Raw genomic sequence first — 24,594 nt, 5'->3', positions numbered from 1 at the left:
TGTACTGGTGTTCAAAACTTTCTTAGTAATCTTTGCAAGCTGTGAACAAAACTATGGAGAAACATAAATGTAACATTTATGATAATAGAAATATAAGATAAAGAAATGAAAGATATGTTTTATTTGATAATCTTCAATGTAGTCACCATCGCCTATAAAAGATGTAGGACCAATAAACATCCATCATCAACATCACATCTGGACAACAGCATCCAGAATTGTAGAGAAATGCAGACGCCATAAGCCAAAAGTCCCCATCAGTGTGAGTCATAAAACAATGTGTTCATAATGTGACCATTTTTAAAAATGTGGTTACATTTATCATGTTTTTTTGTTAAGAGTGGAAATCCATTTAATAATCACTGACAACTTAATTTCCCCTCAAGATGAGAATCATTTCAGGGAAGTGACCCTAAACGTTGAATCAGAAGTGTTTACAGTAGCTGTATAAATTACATTTCACAAGACAACTATTAGAGAACTAAAAAGAACAGTCTGTTTATAATACAGTAATCTATCTCTCTCTCTCTCTCTCTCTCTCTCTCTCATTGGACTTTGACAGATTGATGCATGGTGCTAGAAATCACAGAAACAGTAGTGTTGTGTTTTGACAAAGTCACAAATTTTCACCCCTGACTTTTACACCTGGAGTCCTAGATGTATCTCTTTTTTGTCCGTCAACTTAAGCATGCTGAATGTGTTCATTTATCTCGAACAAATTCGACTGCCCTTGTCAATGTCTCTAATTTAAAGTTACAGACGCCATGACATTGTACAAATGACATACAAATAGTGTAGGAATTCACCTTGAAATGCTTTTGTTCACAAATTTCCACAGCAAATAAACTTGAGAACATATTTTTCTTCACATTGCTTTGACACAGATCTGTAATGAATTCAAATCAAACCAACAAACCGAACTAAGAGTTCAGAGCTTGTTAAAACAGTGGGTGTCTTACTACAAAGCTAGCCGGCATTCAGATCACACAGCAAGATGTCCCTGACGGTCTAATTCCACAGATGATGAAATAGAGACAGCGACAGGGATAAAATGGAGAGAGGTGTACACCCTCCCTTTGAAGTGAACGATGAGAATAATGAAGTAAGGCCGCCGTCTCGTATGCAGCTTGCGAGCTCTTGTGCCGCGCGTCCACTTTGACGAGAGCAGCGGGATCAAACGCTGTCCACCCTCCTGCTAATTGTTTAAAAGGCCACCGTGCTTTCAAAAGTCTGCACAAGGGCATGAAGAAAAGCAGAGATAATGAAAAACAACAGTAACACGGCGCTCATTTGTCACGAGAGGGATCAGATGGCTCTCTTTGAATTCCTCATTAATTAGAAGAGGCATATCATGTGTAATTTCACCCAGGGGATGGGGATTAAAACGGCTTGGGGCCGGAACGAGACCGCCACGGTGACCTCAGCGGGACAGTGAGGCTCCGACCGGACTCGCTGTAGGAAAACGAGGGTTTGTAAGCGGGGATTATTATGAGTTTCATCCGCCGCTGGGTCTTCTGGGTCGGGACGGTTACGGGAGCGTTTGTGCTGTGGTCATCTAATTATCAAAGAGATGTGTTAAGGGCTTTGATTTATATAAAAGGCTAAATAGAGTCTGCATTGGTGCCGAGCTACAAGAAAATAAAAAAGTTATAAACTCAAGTCAAGCTACTTCTTTTCATAATGAGTATGTTACACACACATTTTCACAATATTGTATAATTTTTATATTTTAAATGAATAAGTCATAAGTAAATAAATAAAGTACATATCCTATTTTATGATAAGTAATAAGTGTGCGTATTTGTTTTACTATTCCACAAGAGAGAAGAGACAGAAATTGTTCTATATGTAGTCAAATATACAATATGAATGAATGTATTGAATGTTTTTAACTAAATGGTACCTTTTCACAAAAGTATGTCCGAATTTTCATAGCCATATTACATTCATTTATACATTGCACTCATTTTACTCACTATGTTTGTTTCCTAGAAGTAATCTCATGTGCTGCCAACCCAACACTCATCAAACTGATCTACAGGAACATGTTGGTGAATGTCAGTTAGCATGTAATATTACACTTTTCTTTGAGGTAAATGTGACAAAACCGCTTTTAGTCGCTTCTCACCCAACTGTATATATCATTAATGGGTCACCATTTATTTTAAGGTCCAATTGTCGGTATCAATAAATCATTAACTATGACTTTTGCCTTAGTTAACTACTAATTTGTTGCTTATTTATAGTTAGTAAGGTAGTTGATAGGTTAAGTTATAAGGTAGGATTAGGGAAATAGAATATGTTCATGTTGAATATGTGCTTTATAAGTCCTAATAAACAGCTAATATGCTAAAAATAGGCATTTAATAAGGAACTAGTTAATAGTGAGAATTGGTCCCTGTATTAAAGTGTTACCAATTAATGAATGTTCTACTATTCTTAGATTTCCTCTTTTGAGGTATGTAGGAGGAAAATAAATGGAAAAAGCAGGGGAGATTGTGAGAAAAGTAATTGCATTGGTGCATTTGTCATATCTTAAATAGGCAGCTCTATCTCGTTTTGCCAAAGAAATGATCCATAAAGGAGACCATCAGTAGGGAAGAAGGAAGTCGAAACAAGTGGTGGCTTATTTGTGTTAAAATGAATGCCAAAACGGAGCTCTGGAAGGGGTATAACTTATCTACAGCGAGAAAAAAGAAGCCAGCTCTTGCCTGCAGGAATACGCTTACATCATGACTTACAGTAGGACTGCCTGTGGGGAATTATAGCCGTTAATAATTTGGGTTGTGGTGCCAGAAGAAGAGAGGGGGCCATATGTTCCAATCATCACAATGAAGGAATGCGATGTAGAAAACTTTGTGTGAAACATTTACATTCATATTACATGTACATTTTTGTATTTGGCAGATGCTTTTATCCAAAGCGAATTGCGGTGTGGCTGTGATTTAAACCATAACTGTCCGTCAATAAAGAAGAAACATGTCCTCATTATTCACATTTAGCATTATTTTTCCCCTCACTGTCCGAGATGCCATATTGAAACAGAGCGGTTGCCGTTCAATTCCAGTCTCACTTGGACATTTAAATGATTCACAGAGTTTAGCAAGAACCGGACATTCCCCCTAACAAGTCCTCTGGGGTCCGAAAATAATCCATATACTGTAAAATTGTGCTTGTGCAGTCCACCTAACAACCGCTTTGCCTATCCACTCAGTATCTGCAGGAAGGTGAGTCCATGCGTACAGTCGACAGCGTGTGCGAATATCTCAAACCTCTGCAGACTGCAGATGAGGTCAGCAACACCATCCAGCCGAGCACTGATTGTAATCGCAGACTACACGCTAGCTTAGTACAGCACTTCACACCTCTCCGACACCATTAACATTAACGCCAGTCATACTGGGAAGATGGTGGGACAAGCTAGTATGAGCAAAATGTCCGATGTTATAATTGGAAAATGCTTATTAATAAAAATAAAACCAATTGTATATTGATGCTTTTAATTAAACAGCTTTTTCTAGGTATTCTGTGAAATGTAAATTAGCATTTCTCGAGACCTTACTGTGTTGATAGATATCAAGGTTTCACTGGACTTTATATTATGTATTAATGAATGAATAAATTAATTAGCTGGGTCCTTACAGGCATGTGAATAAAAAACATATATGAAGCTTCAACCCTAACCTAAGCCCCCACTGTAAAAGCTAAAACAGCCACTTTCATAATCTGCTATTTCTACACCCCCCCCTGCAATATCACATCATGCTAAACTATTCTGTATTCTGAATTCTAAAGAATTCTGATGTATTCGCACTGTTATGATATTTTAAAGCTGTGTGAGATTGTGAGATTCCAATTGTACTGATAGCATGATCAGCATTTCCTCGAACTGAAAATATGGCGATCTTCTGTTGTTATCACAGCGTCATGATATACCAATTCGCAGGCAAGAGTTCAGCAAGCTCGACCTTTGGTATGCAGAGTAATGATACGTTTTTCATGTGGTTACGTTTCCGCTCAGACACATACAGATGGAACAAAATTCACTCAAAAAATGTTTTATTTCGACCCATTGTTGGGTCAAGATGGACAAACCCAACAGTTGGATATAAATTAACCTATGCTGGGTTGTTTCAACCAAAATGCAGGGTTGTTTTAACCCATTGTTGGTTCAGAAATAAACATTCTCTTGGTTGAAATGGCATAATGAACTTTGCAAAGAACTTATGTGAATGACTGGTGTCTCAGTTAGCCGTGTACAGATTCTTTGTGTATGTGTTTTTGCGTCCTATAGGAAAGGTTGCATTTTTCACACTTACAGTACACGTCTTACACAAAGAAAGTTCTTGCTCTCTTTCATCTCTTTTACTTGCTCCACCAAGACACTGGAGTCACCAGCTGTGTTGTCATAACAATGCCAATTGGAACGAGAATCCTGCCAAATTGTTAAAGGTCCAAATTTAGCGGTATCTAGCGGTGTGGTTCCGAATTGAAGCACTTTCTATGCACTATAGTGTCAGACACAGGACGAAGATATCCTCACATTTTCGCTTCTTTCCTGAAGACAGAATGACGAGACACCCTCTGTAAAGCAGTTTGTCCGTTTAGGGCTTCTATAGAAACAACAAGGTGAATTCCATGCAAGGGGACCTGCAGTGTATGTAGGTAGAAATAGCCCATTGTAAGGTAATAAGAACATAACGCATCTACAAATCGAGACAACCAGCATGAAGGAAAGGTCTGAAGATTTACACCCTACCTTTCTACACAAATTACTTTACTCTACTAGAGAAAAAAAGTGACACTCTCAAACTAAAAACTGAGGCTCCGGAATGTCAGCAACAATGAAAGATGACGGTCTCATTCAACTATTTGATTCTGCATAGTATAAATTATAAATAATAATTTATAATAAATTAATACTTAATAAATTTTGTGAATGAATAAAATAGTTACATTTTAATAAATATTTTTATTGTTGGTAAATCTTCTGTATATTAAACTCTCACTCAAGTTGTGACTCTATACAGTATCAACATTTCTGTGATTCGGCTACAAGAACAAAGCCTGTAGTATTCACAGCCACATCGGTATAGAGTCTAACATGACTTTGTAAGCACATTGTTAGAGTAACAACCGCTCTTCAGTACAGGAAAGGCAAATCTTCGATCTACTCACTGGTTAAAGCCACATCCAGCTACAGAAGCACACCCCATTCTGTGTTATCTGAGCCGGCAATATTGATATTTTTCGAATAGTCAGGCAAGCTCTCATCTCACATCGTCTAATGGTTGGCCTGTAGAGCCTGCCACCTTGATTCAGCAGATACAGGATGATGTTACGTTATCCATCAAAGGAGCATGGTTTCAATGGAAATCTGTTGTGTTAGCCAACAGTCTGAATAGGAGAGCGCCACAGTGGATGTCCTTCTTCCTTTAAAGGAGATTAGAAAATAACAGTCAATGCCCCTGATAATGGCAAGAAGGCTGCGAACTGAGTCTTGATGTATTGCTTTTGTGGAGTTCTAAAGTAGCAACTCGGGAAAAAGGATTAGACCAATTTAAATAGTATCTTAATTAAAGCATTAAACTGAATTAGTTCCCTGCTGTTGCTTTTTAAACCGCTTTTTTCTTCGTTTTCGAATTTCCAAAGTGCCTGTTTAGTTCCAGAGAAAGAAAGATGATAAGGACGGATAGGTAAGGGTGAGCCCTATACTACGCCATTATATACAGCTTTAAATATTGCTGTAACTGGTCAGCCTGATCTCACGGGCATCAGTCATTTTTTTACAAAATGGATAATCAATATATAAAAATGTATGATTCTCTGAAAAATACTAAATACTAAGCAATGCTAAGAACCAACCTAATTTCAACCGCCACTAGCGTAAAATGGTATTAAAACGTTGTAAATTCATATGAATTAGAATATTTTTGAAAAAGAAATCGAAAATTCGATTCACAACCACACAATTACATCCAGCTTTTAAATACCAACACAAAATGGGAATTCGTAACAATTTTACGAGGTGGCTAATTTGCATAAATTCGTATGATCTTAGACGTACATAGTCAGAAACAAATGTGTAGTAAAATGCAATATAATTCGCTTTTAAGCGTGTGCCAAATGCATAAATGCAAAATAACTGTATTGTACATCATTTGAAGTACAAAGACCAATCGTTCAATCGTCAGAGAACACACATGCTAATAAATAAGATGCATAGATTGAATGCACTGTACGTTGCTTTGGATAAGAGCGTCTGATGAATACATACATTTGAATGCAAATAAATTCAGGTCAGTCCAAACAGCAGCTTAAAATATTCAGGTTAAACACATTCAAGTATTTTTCAGATTCTCACTTTTTATGACCCTGTTCTTCACTGGCACGGCTCAAAGACACGTCACGTATTGGCAGAAGATGGTAACACATGGGACGTGTCCTGTGTCACTGGATGTTGTGGTCGTGTAACTTATCATCTTGACTTATGTGGAGCACGGGTGTGGCTGGCCAGTCCCTGCTCATTATCACCATTAACAACAAGCTGTCATCCTGCGTCCAGGGAGGCTGCTGACATAGTTTGCGTTTAGGAAGTCTCTGTCATATGCATTATGCATTTGCTCCCGAGCCCCAAGGTGTGTGGCATATCACACTGTCTCTTGATTAAGAACACTTGCACCTATTTGTCATCTTTCGGCCATTAAGCCTCAAAGACTTCACAGCATTAGCGAGATATTAAAAGTCTAAACAGAAGTTGAATATTTGTACAAATAGCACAGAATCATGCTGGTATGCACCAGCCTCGGACCCCAAGAGGTAGCTGTTTGTAATGCCTGATCAAAAACATTTTATAAAACATTATATGAAGGGACGTTTAACTGACGATAACTATAAAGAAAACAACTCTCCTGAATTTAGGAGTCCACACCACAACTATATTGACAATGAAACAGAGGAACAATATCGTTGGGATCCCTTAAATATATTTTTGATGAACGATAAAACATTTCATTCAAAATTCATTCAAATTTAAAGGCCTCAATAATGGTATACATTAGTTTAGATGCTAACTGTAATTATTGGGTGAACAAACCACACAAAATCTACCCCATTTTAGCCCGATTGGTTGTTTTATAGTGTCATGTAAACATGGTAACAATATGTCAGCAACACTCTTTATGCTCTGTATGCAAACACACCTTTATGATGTTTCCTCAACACAATTATCACAGTATAGTAATAATAGAAAAATACTTGTGAATGATAGCACTTAGCAACCCTGCGAGTACTGGAATTAGCATTAAACTGGCAAATTATTCATTCTGACTATGTAAAAGCCAGTACAAAACTCACAAACTAAAGTATTAATGATGGTTAATGGTGTAAGTCGGTAGTTTCCCCTTCTTGATGAAATCACGCACGTCATAAAAGACTATAGCGATTATTATATTCTGACTTTTTTGCACAATTGCATATCTAACACACTGATTATTGTAAAAGAAAGATGGCATACGCTAATGAGCAAACATAACTAATCTAAGATAGGAGGCTAGCTAAAAAATACAAGTTTAGTTTGACCGTTTTTGTAACAATATTTAATTTAGCATATTTATTTGGACAAAGTACATCATAAAGTTATTATCTGTCATTTATAATCAGGTACCAAACAGATTATCTATCAAATAACTCAGTTTATTTTTCAATTTTTATTTAGTATCAGATTAAAACTGTTCAGTATTATTACATTAATTTAATGTTGTTTCATACTTGTGCCTGTGAGATCTGTACAGTTACTTTAAACAAAGAGCTTTATAGAACTACAGCTTAACTCTTTGACTTCAGTTTTCTTTACTCAAAAGAAGATAATGAACTCCAAAAAACATCTTGGCACATCTGCACCATGATATTACAAATGGAATAAAAAGCATTATGTTTGCCTCCTTTTGTTTGTTAAAGTTAAAAAACTCAAATTTCTTTAACGTCAACCCGTGACATACTTTCCTAAAGCTTTTAAAGAGATCGCTCACCGAAAAATGAAAATTCTGTCACTATGTACTCATCCTCATTTCCTTTCATAACTGTGTAAATTACTTTTTCTCTGATTAACACAGAGAAAGGTATTTGGAAGAATGTTAGTAAGTTATAAAAAAGTAATGTTAGTCAAAGGTGCCCCAGAACTATTTGTTTTCCAAAATTCTTCAAATTAACTCATTCTGTCTTCAACAGAACAAACATATAAAGTAATTATTTCTACTTTGGGAGTGGATAACATCCCAGAACTGAAAATTGCTAACATTCTTCAAAATATCTTTCTTTTTGTTCAACATGATACAGAAATTAATACAGATTTGAATCAACCAAAGGTTAGAAAATGACGACAGAATTTTCATTTTTGGGTGAACTACCACTTTAAGGTAATTTGAAAGCACTCACTTTCATTAAGAAAAATACAAACAAGCCACTGCTTAGTTGTTCTATACACTCACCTAAAGGATTATTAGGAACACCTGTTCAATTTCTCATTAATGCAATTATGGTGGTGGTGTAATGGTGTGGGGGATGTTTTCTTGGCACACTTTAGGCCCCTAAGTGCCAATTGGGCATCGTTTAAATGCCACGGATTACCTGAGCATTGTTTCTGACCATGTCCATCCCTTTATGACCACCATGTACCCATCCTCTGATGGCTACTTCCATTAGGATAATGCACCATGTCACAAAGCTTGAATCATTTCAAATTGGTTTCTTGAACATGACAATGAGTTCACTGTACTAAAATGGCCCCCACAGTCACCAGATCTCAAACCAATAGAGCATCTTTGGGATGTGGTGGAACGGGAGCTTCGTGCATCCCACAAATCTCCATCAACTTCAAGATGCTATCCTATCAATATGGGCCAACATTTCTAAAGAATGCTTTCAGAACCTTGTTGAATCAATGTCACGTAGAATGGGGTCAGACACAGTATTTGTATGGTGTTCCTAATAATCTTTTAGGTGAGTGTAGATGTAAAATTAGGCTGAGAAATATAGAAAGAGTTTATTAAATGCTAATGAAAAAACCCACATCAACCTACAGTCAGACCATCATCCTGTTATTTTCTCACAATTAAAAGCACAGTGATTATCATCTAAAAGCTTTGAAACAATGTCACATTAGACGTATTCTGTCACCTCCAAAGCTCTGATGAATGATCACAATGCTAATGAATAGACTGGATGAGATGGGAAGAAAATCACTCTATTTGTGTTTACTGCCAAAAGGATGTCACAATCCTGAAACTGCCTTGTTTATTGTGTCAATCTTATTTTTTTCACTTTTATAACGTTTCACAACACATTCACAAACGTGTGCGTGGTATACTTTATGCATTTCCTAAAAATCCTTTTTTGCTGTCAAGATAAAATTATAAAAGATTCTTTGTCAAGTTATTCAGGGCAACAGCAACGGGGTGAAATTGTATCAGTTTTTTTTTTTCATTTGAGAACAGAAATGTTTTAAGATTGGATGTCAGGTTAACTTTCACACATGCTGATCTAAGAGATTTGCATTCGCACGTCTGTCAAAATGAGATTAGGTTTCTTGCGTTCTGTGCAGAAACCGCCAGGAACTGGATGCAGTCTTGATAAATTCAGCCGCGCCGTTTGGCAAGACTCCTTCTGATATCAGCGATATGGCAGTGAGGAGAATGATATCACTTGTTAACCAAGGACAGACACCTTCCTTTAGGATATCGACTGCTGCACACTTCAGATTTGAAGAGGCTGAGACATCTCTTAAAATGAAATGTACCGTCGCTGTGTTAATCTGTTCAAGACAACGTGTTTGTGACTAAATCATACCAATGAGCATCCTGAGGCTTTGACTAAATGAAATACATTAATGTTTGTGCTAAATAAAAACAGAGAGGCATAATTATATAGAACCCGGGATGAACGGAAAATTACAGACAGATTTTATATCTTGCCTACTATAATATTTTCTCTCTATTTCTCTCTCTAAGAACATCAAATAAATCTGCAGTCCACATAAGAAGAAAAAACACAGTTGCTCATTATTGTAACATAGTGTAGCTTCTCCCACAATCCTAATTAGTGGCGTTGCTCATATTTGGGCTTAGACATTAAAACAAACACTGAACCCTTAGAGTAAAATACAATAGAAAACTCATCTCACAATGTTTGAGCAACATACAGTACATGAATGATAACTCATGTGGCATAGAGATAAAAGTTGTCTAAGATACTAAGTAAGGGATAATATACATCTAGCCGGTTGTTATCACTAAATAAACCCCCTTATTATTTTACGAAATATTGAATTAACTATTTGTAATTAATTTAATGAGAAAGAGACTGAGGAGTAATACATGAAACATGTAACAAGTGGTGAGTGGAGGGTTTTATCAGCAGCTGTTTAGGGAAATAACAGACCAGGGAATGTCACCTATGAAGAATCAGCATAATTTACATTTACATTTATGCATTTGGCCAAAGCAACTTACATAGCATTATCCTATACATTTATAGACAGTTTTGTGCAATCCCCTGGGCTCGAACCACCAACCTTGCTTTGTTAATGCAATGCTCTTACCACTGAGCTACAGGAAAGCAAGACATGCATCAATGGCATATCTGTTATGTTTTTATTGTGCAAAACAAAGGTAGACCATTTATAGTTTATAATGATATATTTGTATCTTGCTAATGCTTATAGCAAACCCGTTGTCCATCAGCATCATCGGATGACTAAACTCAGGTCGCCATCCATTTGCATCACATTTTCACATCACGTCATTTTTAATGGACCTTAACATTGTTGTCATCGGAATATTTTAGGTGTCTGTATTTTTTCTGTGTGAATCTTACATGAATTACCATGTCAAAGGGTAAATCCAACAGTAACCTGCAGCATGTTTAATCCAGCAAAACCCTTAACTAACGCCAAAAGATGTTGCCTGCTTTCAACCCCCTGGTTAAAACCCCTTCAAACCTCTAGGATGGGGAACATGGCTTATAGGAATGATCCTGAGAACTTCCAATTATTGCCAGCCACAAGATCAAAGCGTAAAGTAAACACATGTGTAGAAGGAGCCTCCGATAGTTTTCCTTTAACCGCGTGAATGCTGTTTGCGAATGCCTGTCACTGGTTAATCTCCTCAATATTCTGTCGGGAACGCTCAAACAGTTTGAGAAATATTTATAAGTGCTTAACAAACAACCTTTGCAATAATAAAGCCCCAAAAAAACTGTTAGTTGTTCAAATCAGATTCAGCTCTTGAATCAAATCTTGTATATTGTGAATATGCTTTTACTGTACAGTTTGTTTGTAATAAGTTACCATTTAGTAATACGAATACAAAATCTTAAAATAATACACCACACATGAACCTGTTATGCTACAACCCAAATTTATTAGAATACATTTTGTTAGCTGACATCACAATTGTTCTCCATGGGTTTTTGAAGCTGTTTGTAGACTTTTAAGCTCTCTGCAATGACGCGTGCTGCATAAACAGAGGAAGGTAATCCAGAAAGTCATGAAGCCTAGATTATATTTATTACAACCCTAATCTAAACAAATACGAGCCGAGAATCAGTCCAACCTCATTTCGGTAACTAGTTAAAATAAATTACTCCTCAAAAACAACATAGGCCTACATAACAAAAATGGCTTTTGCATCCCTTACAGAGAGCAAAGACTCCAGTACCCAGTAAACTGTTCCTTTAAAAACACACCTGCTATTATGGTGCCAAGCCAAAGCACAAAAATTTGTCAAAGCACTGAGGCTTGACGCTATTACTCTCAACAGTCAGTGCAGAGAGGAAAGTCTTTGATGACTTACTCTATAAACATCGGCTCTGATCCTCATCCTGAAACTTTTAAACCTTTTTAAACTATGTTATAGAATATTAAAGGTCAGAATCTGAATTTCACAGGCCTGATATGACTATAGCACAATACAATTTAAGTCCACACGAAAGAGAACCTGCGGATTCTTCAGACCAGCAAAGCACAACTCCATATGGTTATGTTCTTTCAAATTGGGGTCAACGAATGCATTTTGTGTGCATTTGCATCCATATTTGTGACATTTTTTTGGTCACACTTTAATGGATGGGGGGCAATACAGAAGAGCAAAATAATTAAACACACTGTCCTACATTAAACCGTGGTCTCTCCCATAAGCCACATTTGTTTTAGCAAATATGTTTAGTCAGTCTTTGGTCTGACACCTGTTATTTTATTTACTTAATTTATTTATTATTTTTACATTCAAAAATTATAAAATATATTACAGTAATTTGGAAAAAAAATTATAGGGAGCATGGAGATGGCACATTTTTTAATGCAAAACCCAGAAGCGACTTCCGGTTCCATCGCTCCAAAGTCTATAGGATTTTTGTAAATGCCCCGAAATAAGGTCTGTGGTAAACAAAACCTCTAAATGTTTTCTTGTTGACATAAAACACACCAATCAAAGCCCAATTGTAATTTCTTAAAGCCTGATTGTGTCTTAAAAATGGCGGTTGCTAAAAGCGACTACTTCTTTTGGTGGGGACGTTAGACATCATGTTGCATATGAAGCTCACAAGTAATCCAACATGGGCACAAATCCCATAAAACGTACATGCGGGTTCATTCACGATGTAATTACTTACCAGGGAACACATTTTTAATAAAGTTTGAAAGAGTAGCTTTTTACTACTAGTAAAAAATAGTAAAAATAGCTTTTTACTTTTGCCGATTGTATTTTGGCTTCAAAAGTAACAAATGTTGGGTTCATTTGTAAAGATTATCTTGATAGGCAAAACATTTACATTACATTTAGTCATTTAGCAGACGCTTTTATCCAAAGCGACTTACAAGTGGGGTAGGTAATGGAAGCAATTAGGACAGCATAAGTACAACAAAAGCATAAGTGCAATTAAAATGAAGACTAGTCTCATATAGCCTAACACAGTATACGTAACCATTCACTCATTCATACATTTTTTTTTTTTTTTTTTTTTTTTTTTTTTAGTTGAGTAGAGAAGAAAAAGAGTAGAGAAGAAAAGAGTGGAGAAGAAAAGAGTCAGAACAGATCAGTCAGATGTTGGCGGAAGAGATGTGTTTTCAGGCGTTTCTTAAAGATGGCTACAGAATCTGCAGATCTTGTAGCAGCGGGCAGATCATTCCACATAGGTGGAACAGATCCGGAGAAGGTGCGCGAGAGAGATTTTTTACCTTTATGGGATGGCACCACAAGACGTCGTTCGTTTGCAGAGCGTAGGGATCTGGTGGGTACATATGTCTGCATTAGCGATTTAAGATAAGGTGGTGCCGAACCAGTAGTGGTCTTGTAGGCCAGGAGCAGAGTCTTGAATTTGATGCGAGCGACTACGGGAAGCCAATGTAGCTTAATGAGTAGAGGAGTGACGTGTGCTCTCTTTGGTTCATTAAAGATAACTCTTGCCGCAGCATTCTGGATCATCTGTAGAGGTTTGTTTGTGCAAGCTGGAAGTCCTCCCAGTAGTGCATTGCAGTAGTCCAGTCTGGCCAGGACAAGAGCCTGGACAAGGATCTGTGTAGCATGCTCTGATAGGAAGGGTCTAATTTTTCTGATATTGTAGAGGATGAATCTACAGGACCGGGCGGTGTTGGCAACTTGATCTGTGAAGTTGAGCTGATCATCGATTACCACTCCCAGGTTTCTTGCTTTTCTGGAAGGTGTGATGGTTGATGAGCCCAGTTGAATGGAAAGGTTGTGATGAGTCTTCGTGTCAGCCGGGATTACAAGCAGTTCTGTTTTTGGAAGGTTCAGCTGCAGGTGATGGGCGTTCATCCAGAGCGAGATGTCGGCTAGGCAAGCTGAGATGCGTGCAGAGACAGTCGGATCGTCAGGGCGAAAAGACATGTAGAGTTGTGTATCATCCGCATAGCAGTGATAGGAAAAGCCATGTTTCCTAATGACAGAGCCAAGGGATGTCGTGTATACAGAGAATAGCAACGGACCAAGCACTGAGCCCTGAGGCACACCTGTGTCGAGATGATGTGACTCCGACACCTCACCTCTCCAAGATACTCTAAAGGACCTACCCGAGAGGTAAGACCTGAACCATTGTAGCACCATTCCAGAGACCCCCATCGCCTTGAGGGTGGACAGGAGGATGTGATGGTTAACGGTGTCAAAGGCGGCAGATAGATCCAGTAGGATAAGAACAGATGAGTTAGAGGAGGCTCTTTCCAGTCTCAGGGCTTCAATAACAGAGAGCAGCGCAGTCTCAGTGGAATGACCGCTCTTGAACCCAGACTGGTTGCTGTCCAGGAGGTTGTTCTGGGAGAGGAAAGATGAGAGCTGGTTACAAACAACACGTTCTAGAGTTTTAGCAGCGAAGGGGAGTAGGGATACCGGTCTATAGTTTTCTAACAGTGCAGGATTAAGAGTAGGCTTCTTTAGTAGTGGGGTAATACGGGCCTCTTTGAAGAGTGTAGGAAATGTGCCAGTGGTGAGAGACGAGTTGATAATGTGAGTCAGAGAGGGAACAACCGATGGAGAGATGGCCTGGAGGAGATGTGTGGGGATGGGATCTAGAGGGCAGGTAGTCGGGTGTTTGGAAGAAATTACCTTGGAAACTTCCTCTTCAGATAGGAGAGAGAACGAGGGGAACAAGCATGTGTCAGGGGATTGACTGTGGTCAAGAGGCGGTGGCGCAGAGAATTGATTGCTGATGGTGCTCGTTTTCTTTAAAAAGAACGATGCGAAATCGTCAGCTGTTAAGTCCGATGGAGGTGAGGGGGAAGGCGGGCAGAGGAGAGCAGAAAAGGTTTTAAAGAGAGTACGAGGGTCAGGAGAGTTGTTGATTTTAGTGTGGTAGTATTGGGTTTTCGCAGAGGAGACATCCGCAGAGAAGGAAGAGAGAATAGACTGGTAGAGAGAGAGGTCAGTGGGTTCTTTTGATTTGCGCCACTTTCTCTCAGCAGACCTGAGAGATGCGCGATGCTCACGGAGAACTTCAGATAACCAGGGGGCAGAAGGAGATGCACGAGATGGTCTAGATCTAAGAGGGCATAAGATGTCTAAGCAGGAGGTTAGTGTGGAGCAAAGGGTGTTGGTGGCAGTGTTAGCATCAAGGAGAGAGAACTGTTTAGCGGGTGGGAGAGTAGCAGAGACTGCAGAGGATAAGCGGGAAGGAGAGAGTGATCGTAGGTTGCGTCGGAATGTGACCAGTGGGGAATCATTTGTAGTGTCTGGAGAAGTTAAGTCGAGATCAAGGGTTATGAGGAAATGATCTGACGTGTGCAGTGGGGTTACCTGGGAGTGATGGGTGAAGCAATAGCGTGTGTAGATGAGATCAAGTTGATTACCAGATTTATGGGTTGCTGAAGTGGGGACTCGCTTGAGGTCAAACGATGCAGTCAGGTTGTTGAAGTCAGCAGCCTGTGGTTTTTCCAGGTGGATGTTGAAGTCTCCAAGTACCACCAGAGGAGTACCATCCTCGGGGAATGATGACAGAAGTGTGTCCAATTCCTCCAAGAAGAGTCCAAGGTGCCCTGGGGGACGATATATAACTACAACATGTGTTTTAACAGGGTATATGACAGTGACAGCATGAAACTCAAAGGCGGTGTTGTTGCATGAGGGTGCAAGCTGTTTAAATTTCCAGTTGTTAGGAATAAGTAGACCGGTTCCTCCGCCCCTCCCTGATATGCGTGGGCTGTGGGAGAAAGTGCAATTATTGGAGAGTGCAGCCGGTGTGGCAGTGTCCTCGGGTTTGATCCAGGTTTCAGTAAGTGCTAAAATAGAAAGACCAGAATGTTTTGCAATAGCTGTGATGAAATCTGCCTTGTTTACAGCGGATTGGCAGTTCCATAAACCAATAGGAAAGGTAATAGAGGTAGTGTTGGATGCAGAAAGAGTACGCAGGTTGTTAGCATTAGCCATGCGTGGCCTTCTGCGAGCAACCGTTTGTGTACGAGATGTAATGACAGTATGGATTTGGAAACACATAGTAAAAAAGGAAGGAATGTACAAGACAAATAAAGATAATAGTCGAAGTGCAAACAGTAATACTCAAGTGCCTTGTCTGTGTCGTTGCTCGGTGGAGTCGCACAGGTAGAGTCGATGGTCTTTACTCTCTTCGGTCTTCACGCGATGAGGGCTGCACGCGACCGCTGCACGCGGTGGATAGTCTTACTTATATACCCGTTTTAGTCTAGCATTTGAATTCAGCAGGATACGCCTTCCAAAATCTCCCAATAACACGCCAATTAAACGCAACTGTTAACACGTGACTCACCGGACGCACACAATGGAAACGAAACTGCGCTAGATTCAATAAGACACACTCACAATAATCAATTAAACTTACGACTTTCAGATGATTCTCAAACTGCAACAAACTGCTTCTCCCACGAACTGGGCTTAAACAACAGTTTAAATACTTTAGCTGGCGTTGGATACGCCTTCCAAAATCTCCCAATAACACGCCAATTAAACGCAACTGTTAACACGTGACTCACCGGACGCACACAATGGAAACGAAACTGCGCTAGATTCAATAAGACACACTCACAATAATCAATTAAACTTACGACTTTCAGATGATTCTCAAACTGCAACAAACTGCTTCTCCCACGAACTGGGCTTAAACAACAGTTTAAATACTTTAGCTGGCGTTGGATACGCCTTCCAAAATCTCCCAATAACACGCCAATTAAACGCAACTGTTAACACGTGACTCACCGGACGCACACAATGGAAACGAAACTGCGCTAGATTCAATAAGACACACTCACAATAATCAATTAAACTTACGACTTTCAGATGATTCTCAAACTGCAACAAACTGCTTCTCCCACGAACTGGGCTTAAACAACAGTTTAAATACTTTAGCTGGCGTTGGATACGCCTTCCAAAATCTCCCAATAACACGCCAATTAAACGCAACTGTTAACACGTGACTCACCGGACGCACACAATGGAAACGAAACTGCGCTAGATTCAATAAGACACACTCACAATAATCAATTAAACTTACGACTTTCAGATGATTCTCAAACTGCAACAAACTGCTTCTCCCACGAACTGGGCTTAAACAACAGTTTAAATACTTTAGCTGGCGTTGGATACGCCTTCCAAAATCTCCCAATAACACGCCAATTAAACGCAACTGTTAACACGTGACTCACCGGACGCACACAATGGAAACGAAACTGCGCTAGATTCAATAAGACACACTCACAATAATCAATTAAACTTACGACTTTCAGATGATTCTCAAACTGCAACAAACTGCTTCTCCCACGAACTGGGCTTAAACAACAGTTTAAATACTTTAGCTGGCGTTGGATACGCCTTCCAAAATCTCCCAATAACACGCCAATTAAACGCAACTGTTAACACGTGACTCACCGGACGCACACAATGGAAACGAAACTGCGCTAGATTCAATAAGACACACTCACAATAATCAATTAAACTTACGACTTTCAGATGATTCTCAAACTGCAACAAACTGCTTCTCCCACGAACTGGGCTTAAACAACAGTTTAAATACTTTAGCTGGCGTTGGATACGCCTTCCAAAATCTCCCAATAACACGCCAATTAAACGCAACTGTTAACACGTGACTCACCGGACGCACACAATGGAAACGAAACTGCGCTAGATTCAATAAGACACACTCACAATAATCAATTAAACTTACGACTTTCAGATGATTCTCAAACTGCAACAAACTGCTTCTCCCACGAACTGGGCTTAAACAACAGTTTAAATACTTTAGCTGGCGTTGGATACGCCTTCCAAAATCTCCCAATAACACGCCAATTAAACGCAACTGTTAACACGTGACTCACCGGACGCACACAATGGAAACGAAACTGCGCTAGATTCAATAAGACACACTCACAATAATCAATTAAACTTACGACTTTCAGATGATTCTCAAACTGCAACAAACTGCTTCTCCCACGAACTGGGCTTAAACAACAGTTTAAATACTTTAGCTGGCGTTGGATACGCCTTCCAAAATCTCCCAATAACACGCCAATTAAACGCAACTGTTAACACGTGACTCACCGGACGCACACAATGGAAACGAAACTGCGCTAGATTCAATAAGACACACTCACAATAATCAATTAAACTTACGACTTTCAGATGATTCTCAAACTGCAACAAACTGCTTCTCCCACGAACTGGGCTTAAACAACAGTTTAAATACTTTAGCTGGCGTTGGATACGCCTTCCAAAATCTCCCAATAACACGCCAATTAAACGCAACTGTTAACACGTGACTCACCGGACGCACACAATGGAAACGAAACTGCGCTAGATTCAATAAGACACACTCACAATAATCAATTAAACTTACGACTTTCAGATGATTCTCAAACTGCAACAAACTGCTTCTCCCACGAACTGGGCTTAAACAACAGTTTAAATACTTTAGCTGGCGTTGGATACGCCTTCCAAAATCTCCCAATAACACGCCAATTAAACGCAACTGTTAACACGTGACTCACCGGACGCACACAATGGAAACGAAACTGCGCTAGATTCAATAAGACACACTCACAATAATCAATTAAACTTACGACTTTCAGATGATTCTCAAACTGCAACAAACTGCTTCTCCCACGAACTGGGCTTAAACAACAGTTTAAATACTTTAGCTGGCGTTGGATACGCCTTCCAAAATCTCCCAATAACACGCCAATTAAACGCAACTGTTAACACGTGACTCACCGGACGCACACAATGGAAACGAAACTGCGCTAGATTCAATAAGACACACTCACAATAATCAATTAAACTTACGACTTTCAGATGATTCTCAAACTGCAACAAACTGCTTCTCCCACGAACTGGGCTTAAACAACAGTTTAAATACTTTAGCTGGCGTTGGATACGCCTTCCAAAATCTCCCAATAACACGCCAATTAAACGCAACTGTTAACACGTGACTCACCGGACGCACACAATGGAAACGAAACTGCGCTAGATTCAATAAGACACACTCACAATAATCAATTAAACTTACGACTTTCAGATGATTCTCAAACTGCAACAAACTGCTTCTCCCACGAACTGGGCTTAAACAACAGTTTAAATACTTTAGCTGGCGTTGGATACGCCTTCCAAAATCTCCCAATAACACGCCAATTAAACGCAACTGTTAACACGTGACTCACCGGACGCACACAATGGAAACGAAACTGCGCTAGATTCAATAAGACACACTCACAATAATCAATTAAACTTACGACTTTCAGATGATTCTCAAACTGCAACAAACTGCTTCTCCCACGAACTGGGCTTAAACAACAGTTTAAATACTTTAGCTGGCGTTGGATACGCCTTCCAAAATCTCCCAATAACACGCCAATTAAACGCAACTGTTAACACGTGACTCACCGGACGCACACAATGGAAACGAAACTGCGCTAGATTCAATAAGACACACTCACAATAATCAATTAAACTTACGACTTTCAGATGATTCTCAAACTGCAACAAACTGCTTCTCCCACGAACTGGGCTTAAACAACAGTTTAAATACTTTAGCTGGCGTTGGATACGCCTTCCAAAATCTCCCAATAACACGCCAATTAAACGCAACTGTTAACACGTGACTCACCGGACGCACACAATGGAAACGAAACTGCGCTAGATTCAATAAGACACACTCACAATAATCAATTAAACTTACGACTTTCAGATGATTCTCAAACTGCAACAAACTGCTTCTCCCACGAACTGGGCTTAAACAACAGTTTAAATACTTTAGCTGGCGTTGGATACGCCTTCCAAAATCTCCCAATAACACGCCAATTAAACGCAACTGTTAACACGTGACTCACCGGACGCACACAATGGAAACGAAACTGCGCTAGATTCAATAAGACACACTCACAATAATCAATTAAACTTACGACTTTCAGATGATTCTCAAACTGCAACAAACTGCTTCTCCCAAAAACGTGCTAACATCATAAACCTTTTTTATTCACTCACAAGTCTATGGGAAAAATGCATGAGTTTCGGTCAAATCTTTTTAGCCTCTCCTTTACATGTTGTTCCATTTCTACTACAGTATGTCAAATATCAACTAACTGCATCCTGCCCCCAGTGCTCTGGAGCTCTCTGCTATTTTTCTTTTAATGCTGCTGTGTTTCCTGTAAAAACTTGTTTTAACACTTTAAAATGCAGTCTTTTTCCCGATTGTTTGGTTTTATTTCTGTTAATGTTTCTGTGTTATGGGTTAATGTTGTGTCAGCTGTAGGTTGGTATACTAATGTGTGCTCGAGGACCACAGACAATGCACATCTCTAATTCATTTAAGATAATTTTGTTCTACCATCAAAGTGCAATAATAAGGCTTGCTTCAGTACAATTTATTCTGCCATACCAGCTGATTGATTGTCCTGAATAAAAAGTGAGACATTGTCTTTCATTACTGACACTGTGGAGGTTTGAGTGGTTACCACTTGTCTTTTGTGTAATAGACAATTTCTCATAATGTGTGTTAATGTAGCTCCTCTTACTGTACTTTGTTAATCCTTTCACTGTGAAGACAATAAATGCAGAGCTGCACACTGCTTATGAAATGTGTCTTAGACATCGAACTTAGACAAAATATAGGAGAAGCCTATCAACGAAGTGGTCATTAATTAAAGACTAGTTCACTCAAAATTGTCCTCTAGCTCAATGGTATGAGCATTGCGTAAACAACGCAAGGTTGTGGGTTCGATCCCAGGGGATAGCAAATACCTATGTAAAATGTATAGGATAAAGCAATGTAAGTTGCTTTGGATAAAAGCGTCTGCCAAATGCGTAAATGTGAATATATTTGATAAAAAAAAGTTTTTTATTGTGCATATTGTGCAAGTAACATCAATCAAACTGCAGTTGGTTGTTTTGATTAAGTAAAAATGACAAAAAAAATTGTTCTATTTTAGTGAAATAAACTCTTCAAGTTAATACATTTTCTAGGAAGTTAAAGGTATGTCTAGCCATGATTATTTCGTGTTACCAGTAGAAGAACTTTTACAATTAAATGGCAACGGGACCCGTTTAACAAATTGTTTGTTTATTAAATTGATATACAATAAAGTTCAATGAATTGTTTATTTAATAGAATTCTTATAAATGAAATATTAATATTTTACAACTGACAATTCATATTAACAATGTCTGAAAAATTGAAAAAATAAAAGGTAGTGTTCTTATTCCACACCACAGGTTTGTGTAAAGAAAAGACCAAATTATCCCTTATGTCCTGTTCATATTACCACTCCGACTTAGTGATTGCTGGTTCGCCAACAAATCGTTCTTTTGAACCGGTTCTTTTCAGTGTACCGGTCGATCCAGTTCACCAAATCGTTCTAAAACAGTTTGTGTCTCCACTAAGCACTTAATCAAAAATGACTTGATTTACTCACTTTCTGGAGTGTCTGACAGTCCATCTGATTCGAAATAAACCATTTTATTAATCAGTTAGTCAAACACTGAACTGATCTGGTTTGAAGTGAGAACTGTTGAGCATGAGCAGATAGCGGTCTTCATCCTCGAGTTAAGAACCGGTTGCAACAGCCTTCGGATCAACAGTACCATGAACCGAGATTTGACGTCTGATTGAGAAGCAATGAGCTGATGAAACTGAGAATGTGTGATTCACTGAGAAGCTGCTGAACAGTGTACTTAACTGATGCTGTGCTAATGCTACCATTGCTGAGGACATAAATAAACTTACATTTATTTAATAACAAATGAATTGTATTGGATTATGCATGGATTATAAAGTTTTTGTAAAATGCTGAAGAAGATTAATTAATTCACTTAAGCATAGTTTGCACACCACTGTGACTGCATTTGGGTGCAAAAGTTGCAAATGTAAATGTAAGAAACAAGTCATCATGACGATTTTGTTTTAACTGACGGAAGTTATGATTACTGATTTATATGTTTCAATTTGTTGACTGTTTTTGTTAGACTTGACACACTTCGTCATCACAAATGTCTTCATTACGTTAGGACGTAAAAGAACCGATAAAACGTTTTTTTGAACCGGTTCATTAAAACGAACTGTCCGAAAAGAATCAGACTTCCCATCATTACTCTGTCGCTGTCGCTGGTGTCCCTAGTCTCTTGCTACGTGGCCGATAGAAGGCGTTATTAGATTTGGCTGCTCTAGTAAAATGTATAAACAAACCCTGCAGTACTGTCATGAGGCAGATGACGTTAGTTTCGCAGTTTTATTCCTCTAGGTAGTCACTCTCGAAGGTCTCTCGTCATTTGCATAAAGTTGAGCAATTCTCAACTTTGTCGCATCTCTAGACATGCCCACTTCCTGTCGCCAATGGTCACTTTCGCTTCTGTCAACAGAAGTCGCCAGCTCTCCATGTAATAAATGATATTGCGTTGCTTTGTCGCTAGCGGTGTGACCAGGACATAAGAGCTGAGAGTAAAAGGATCATGTCAGCATCTGTCTTCTTTCCTATTGGTTGTCACTCCGGAAAATCGCTCTACATTTGTGTAAAGTTGAACAGTTCCTAACTTTGTCAAGTCGCTTAACACTTAACACTCTTAACGTGTCATTAACTAATTAATTTAATGAAAATGTATAAAATTATGTTTAAAATAATTTGTATATGTATTTCCTGCGATCAAGTCTATACATGTGATTAATAGAATGAATGTATGCACAAGAAACTTATGTATGCCTCTCTTTTAGATGTGAAATCTAGAAATCACAAATGATCTTGAAATTGTGTCTAGTCAATGTCATTGATATATAGAAGAGCACCTGTCAATGTCCAACGTCCAAGACCCTGACATGGCGCTAAGCACTTTTCCAAGTCAAAGACTGATTTTATAAATATGAATGTTCCTGTGGAAGTTTGCATACGCACACTCCACGATATTCAATAGAAATAATAAATATGAATTGTTTTTGAAGGACAGTATTATTATGTCACGGTATGGTGCATGAAGTAAATAATGTGAAAAACTGGGTTATGGGTCAAACTGCGTAAAACTACATTCTACACTGGCTTAATTGTTTAGGTACAATTAAATGGATTTCATTACTGTCTGTCTTAACTTGTGGCCAGTTGCTTAAATTTATAATAAGAAGTTGAATATGTTGAAATGACCAGAAAAGCCAATTTGAAAAATGTTTACAGTGTATAATACACATGAATGCTGTTACTTTGTCACTAGTCTCAGATCTTGTCGAATTCCTCCAATTTACTTCCATGCCATCTATTTATGTTACACTTTTTTCTCTCACAGTACACTTAGACATCGCCCACAGTGATCAGCTCCTCTCTGGGACGGCTCTTATTGTGGACCATCACTAATGGGCCACCTGCTGACAATAAGGCGCAGCGCAGTGATGGCTGAAGGTAATACAGCTTGTCCATCATCATCCGCCCTCCTCATTGGGTTCCTATCCTGTTGGCTCCATCAGTCCATGGGTTTAATAGCCGGCCGCATGGGGCTCTCCAAGGGTAAACAACACCCTTTCTTCCCAGCCAGACCCCTTTGACAAGTCGCCCCCATCCCATGGCAATGCATTCGCTCCACAGTCTAAAGCTACCTGTCTCTGTCCCCCTCTCTCTCTCCCCCCCCTCTCTCTCTTTCCCCCCTTCTCTCTCTCTCTCTCTCTCTTCCCCCTCTCTCTCTCTCTCTCTTCCCCCCCCTCTCTCTCTCTCTCTCTCTCCCCCCTCTCTCTCTCTCTCTCTCTCTCTCTCTTCCCCCCCCTCTCTCTCTCTCTCTCTCCCCCCCCCCTCTCTCTCTCTCTCTCTCCCCCCTCTCTCTCTCTCTCTCCCCCTCTCTCTCTCTCTCTCTCACCCTCTCTTTTCCTTCCTCTACTTTGTCACTTTTCACCCTCTCAGCTTGCTTGATTGTGTTGATGACCTCAATCAAAAGACAATTACCTAGTCGAGAGCAGGAGACAATTATCTCCCATCAATGCCAGATTGACCACACCTGAATGGAGATGGCCACCTTTTATTTCAGCAGTGAAAAGAAGAACAAGCAACTGCAGAGAGAGAGACCGAGAAAGTGACAGAGAGAGAGAGAGAGAGAGAAAGTGATGAGGGGGGTGCGAGCTAGAAATTTTTAGCTCCAATGCTTATCTGTCCTTAAACTAAGGTGGAATACTAAAAGGTACGAGCAAACCAAAGACGAGTCAGGGGACGAAAGATGCCGAGGTGAAAACAGAAGAAAGAAAGAAACTTGAAGGCAGATGGAAAAAGAAAGGAGGGGGAGATGAGGGAAACTGGGGATGAAGGAGTCTGAAGCAAACAAAGAGAATGTTGCAATGTTGAGCACAGAAATACACAAAGGCTCTTGAATTGATATTTATACAGTCATGATGTGTTAACAGTGTATAATTTATGAAAAGAATCTAAAACTTTGATGAGGCTTAATGAACACGTCCATCAAATTTCATTTCAAATGTGCTAATATTTCGTATTTTATGCCTTTGTTTTTTTTTCTACACCAAACAGCAACATTTATCCTCAAATAACCAGCTGTTACAAAACTTTTTCTTTGCTTTTCTTTCTTGTGTAGATAAAAAAAGAAATTCCTCACT

The 24,594-nt window shown here is 39.1% G+C and overlaps 1 protein-coding gene across 5 annotated transcripts in view; it reads right to left on the bottom strand.

Moving 5' to 3' along the window:
* Positions 1–24,594, bottom strand: part of cntn5 (contactin 5) — a 209,376-nt gene that overhangs the window by 139,226 nt on the left and 45,556 nt on the right. Inside the window, exon 1 of one of the 5 annotated variants that reach the window (XM_056766424.1) lies at positions 5,179–5,205. The exons of the other annotated variants lie outside the window; for them this stretch is intronic. The gene's annotated coding sequence lies outside the window, so the exon portion shown is untranslated. Of the gene's footprint in view, positions 1–5,178; positions 5,206–24,594 lie in introns of those variants that run through there. 5 annotated transcript variants of the gene reach the window in all.

Source organism: Triplophysa dalaica, chromosome 14 (genome assembly GCF_015846415.1).
Source record: "Triplophysa dalaica isolate WHDGS20190420 chromosome 14, ASM1584641v1, whole genome shotgun sequence".
NCBI classification, from domain to species: Eukaryota; Metazoa; Chordata; class Actinopteri; order Cypriniformes; family Nemacheilidae; genus Triplophysa; species Triplophysa dalaica.
This window is presented reverse-complemented; position numbering and strand designations above follow the sequence as displayed.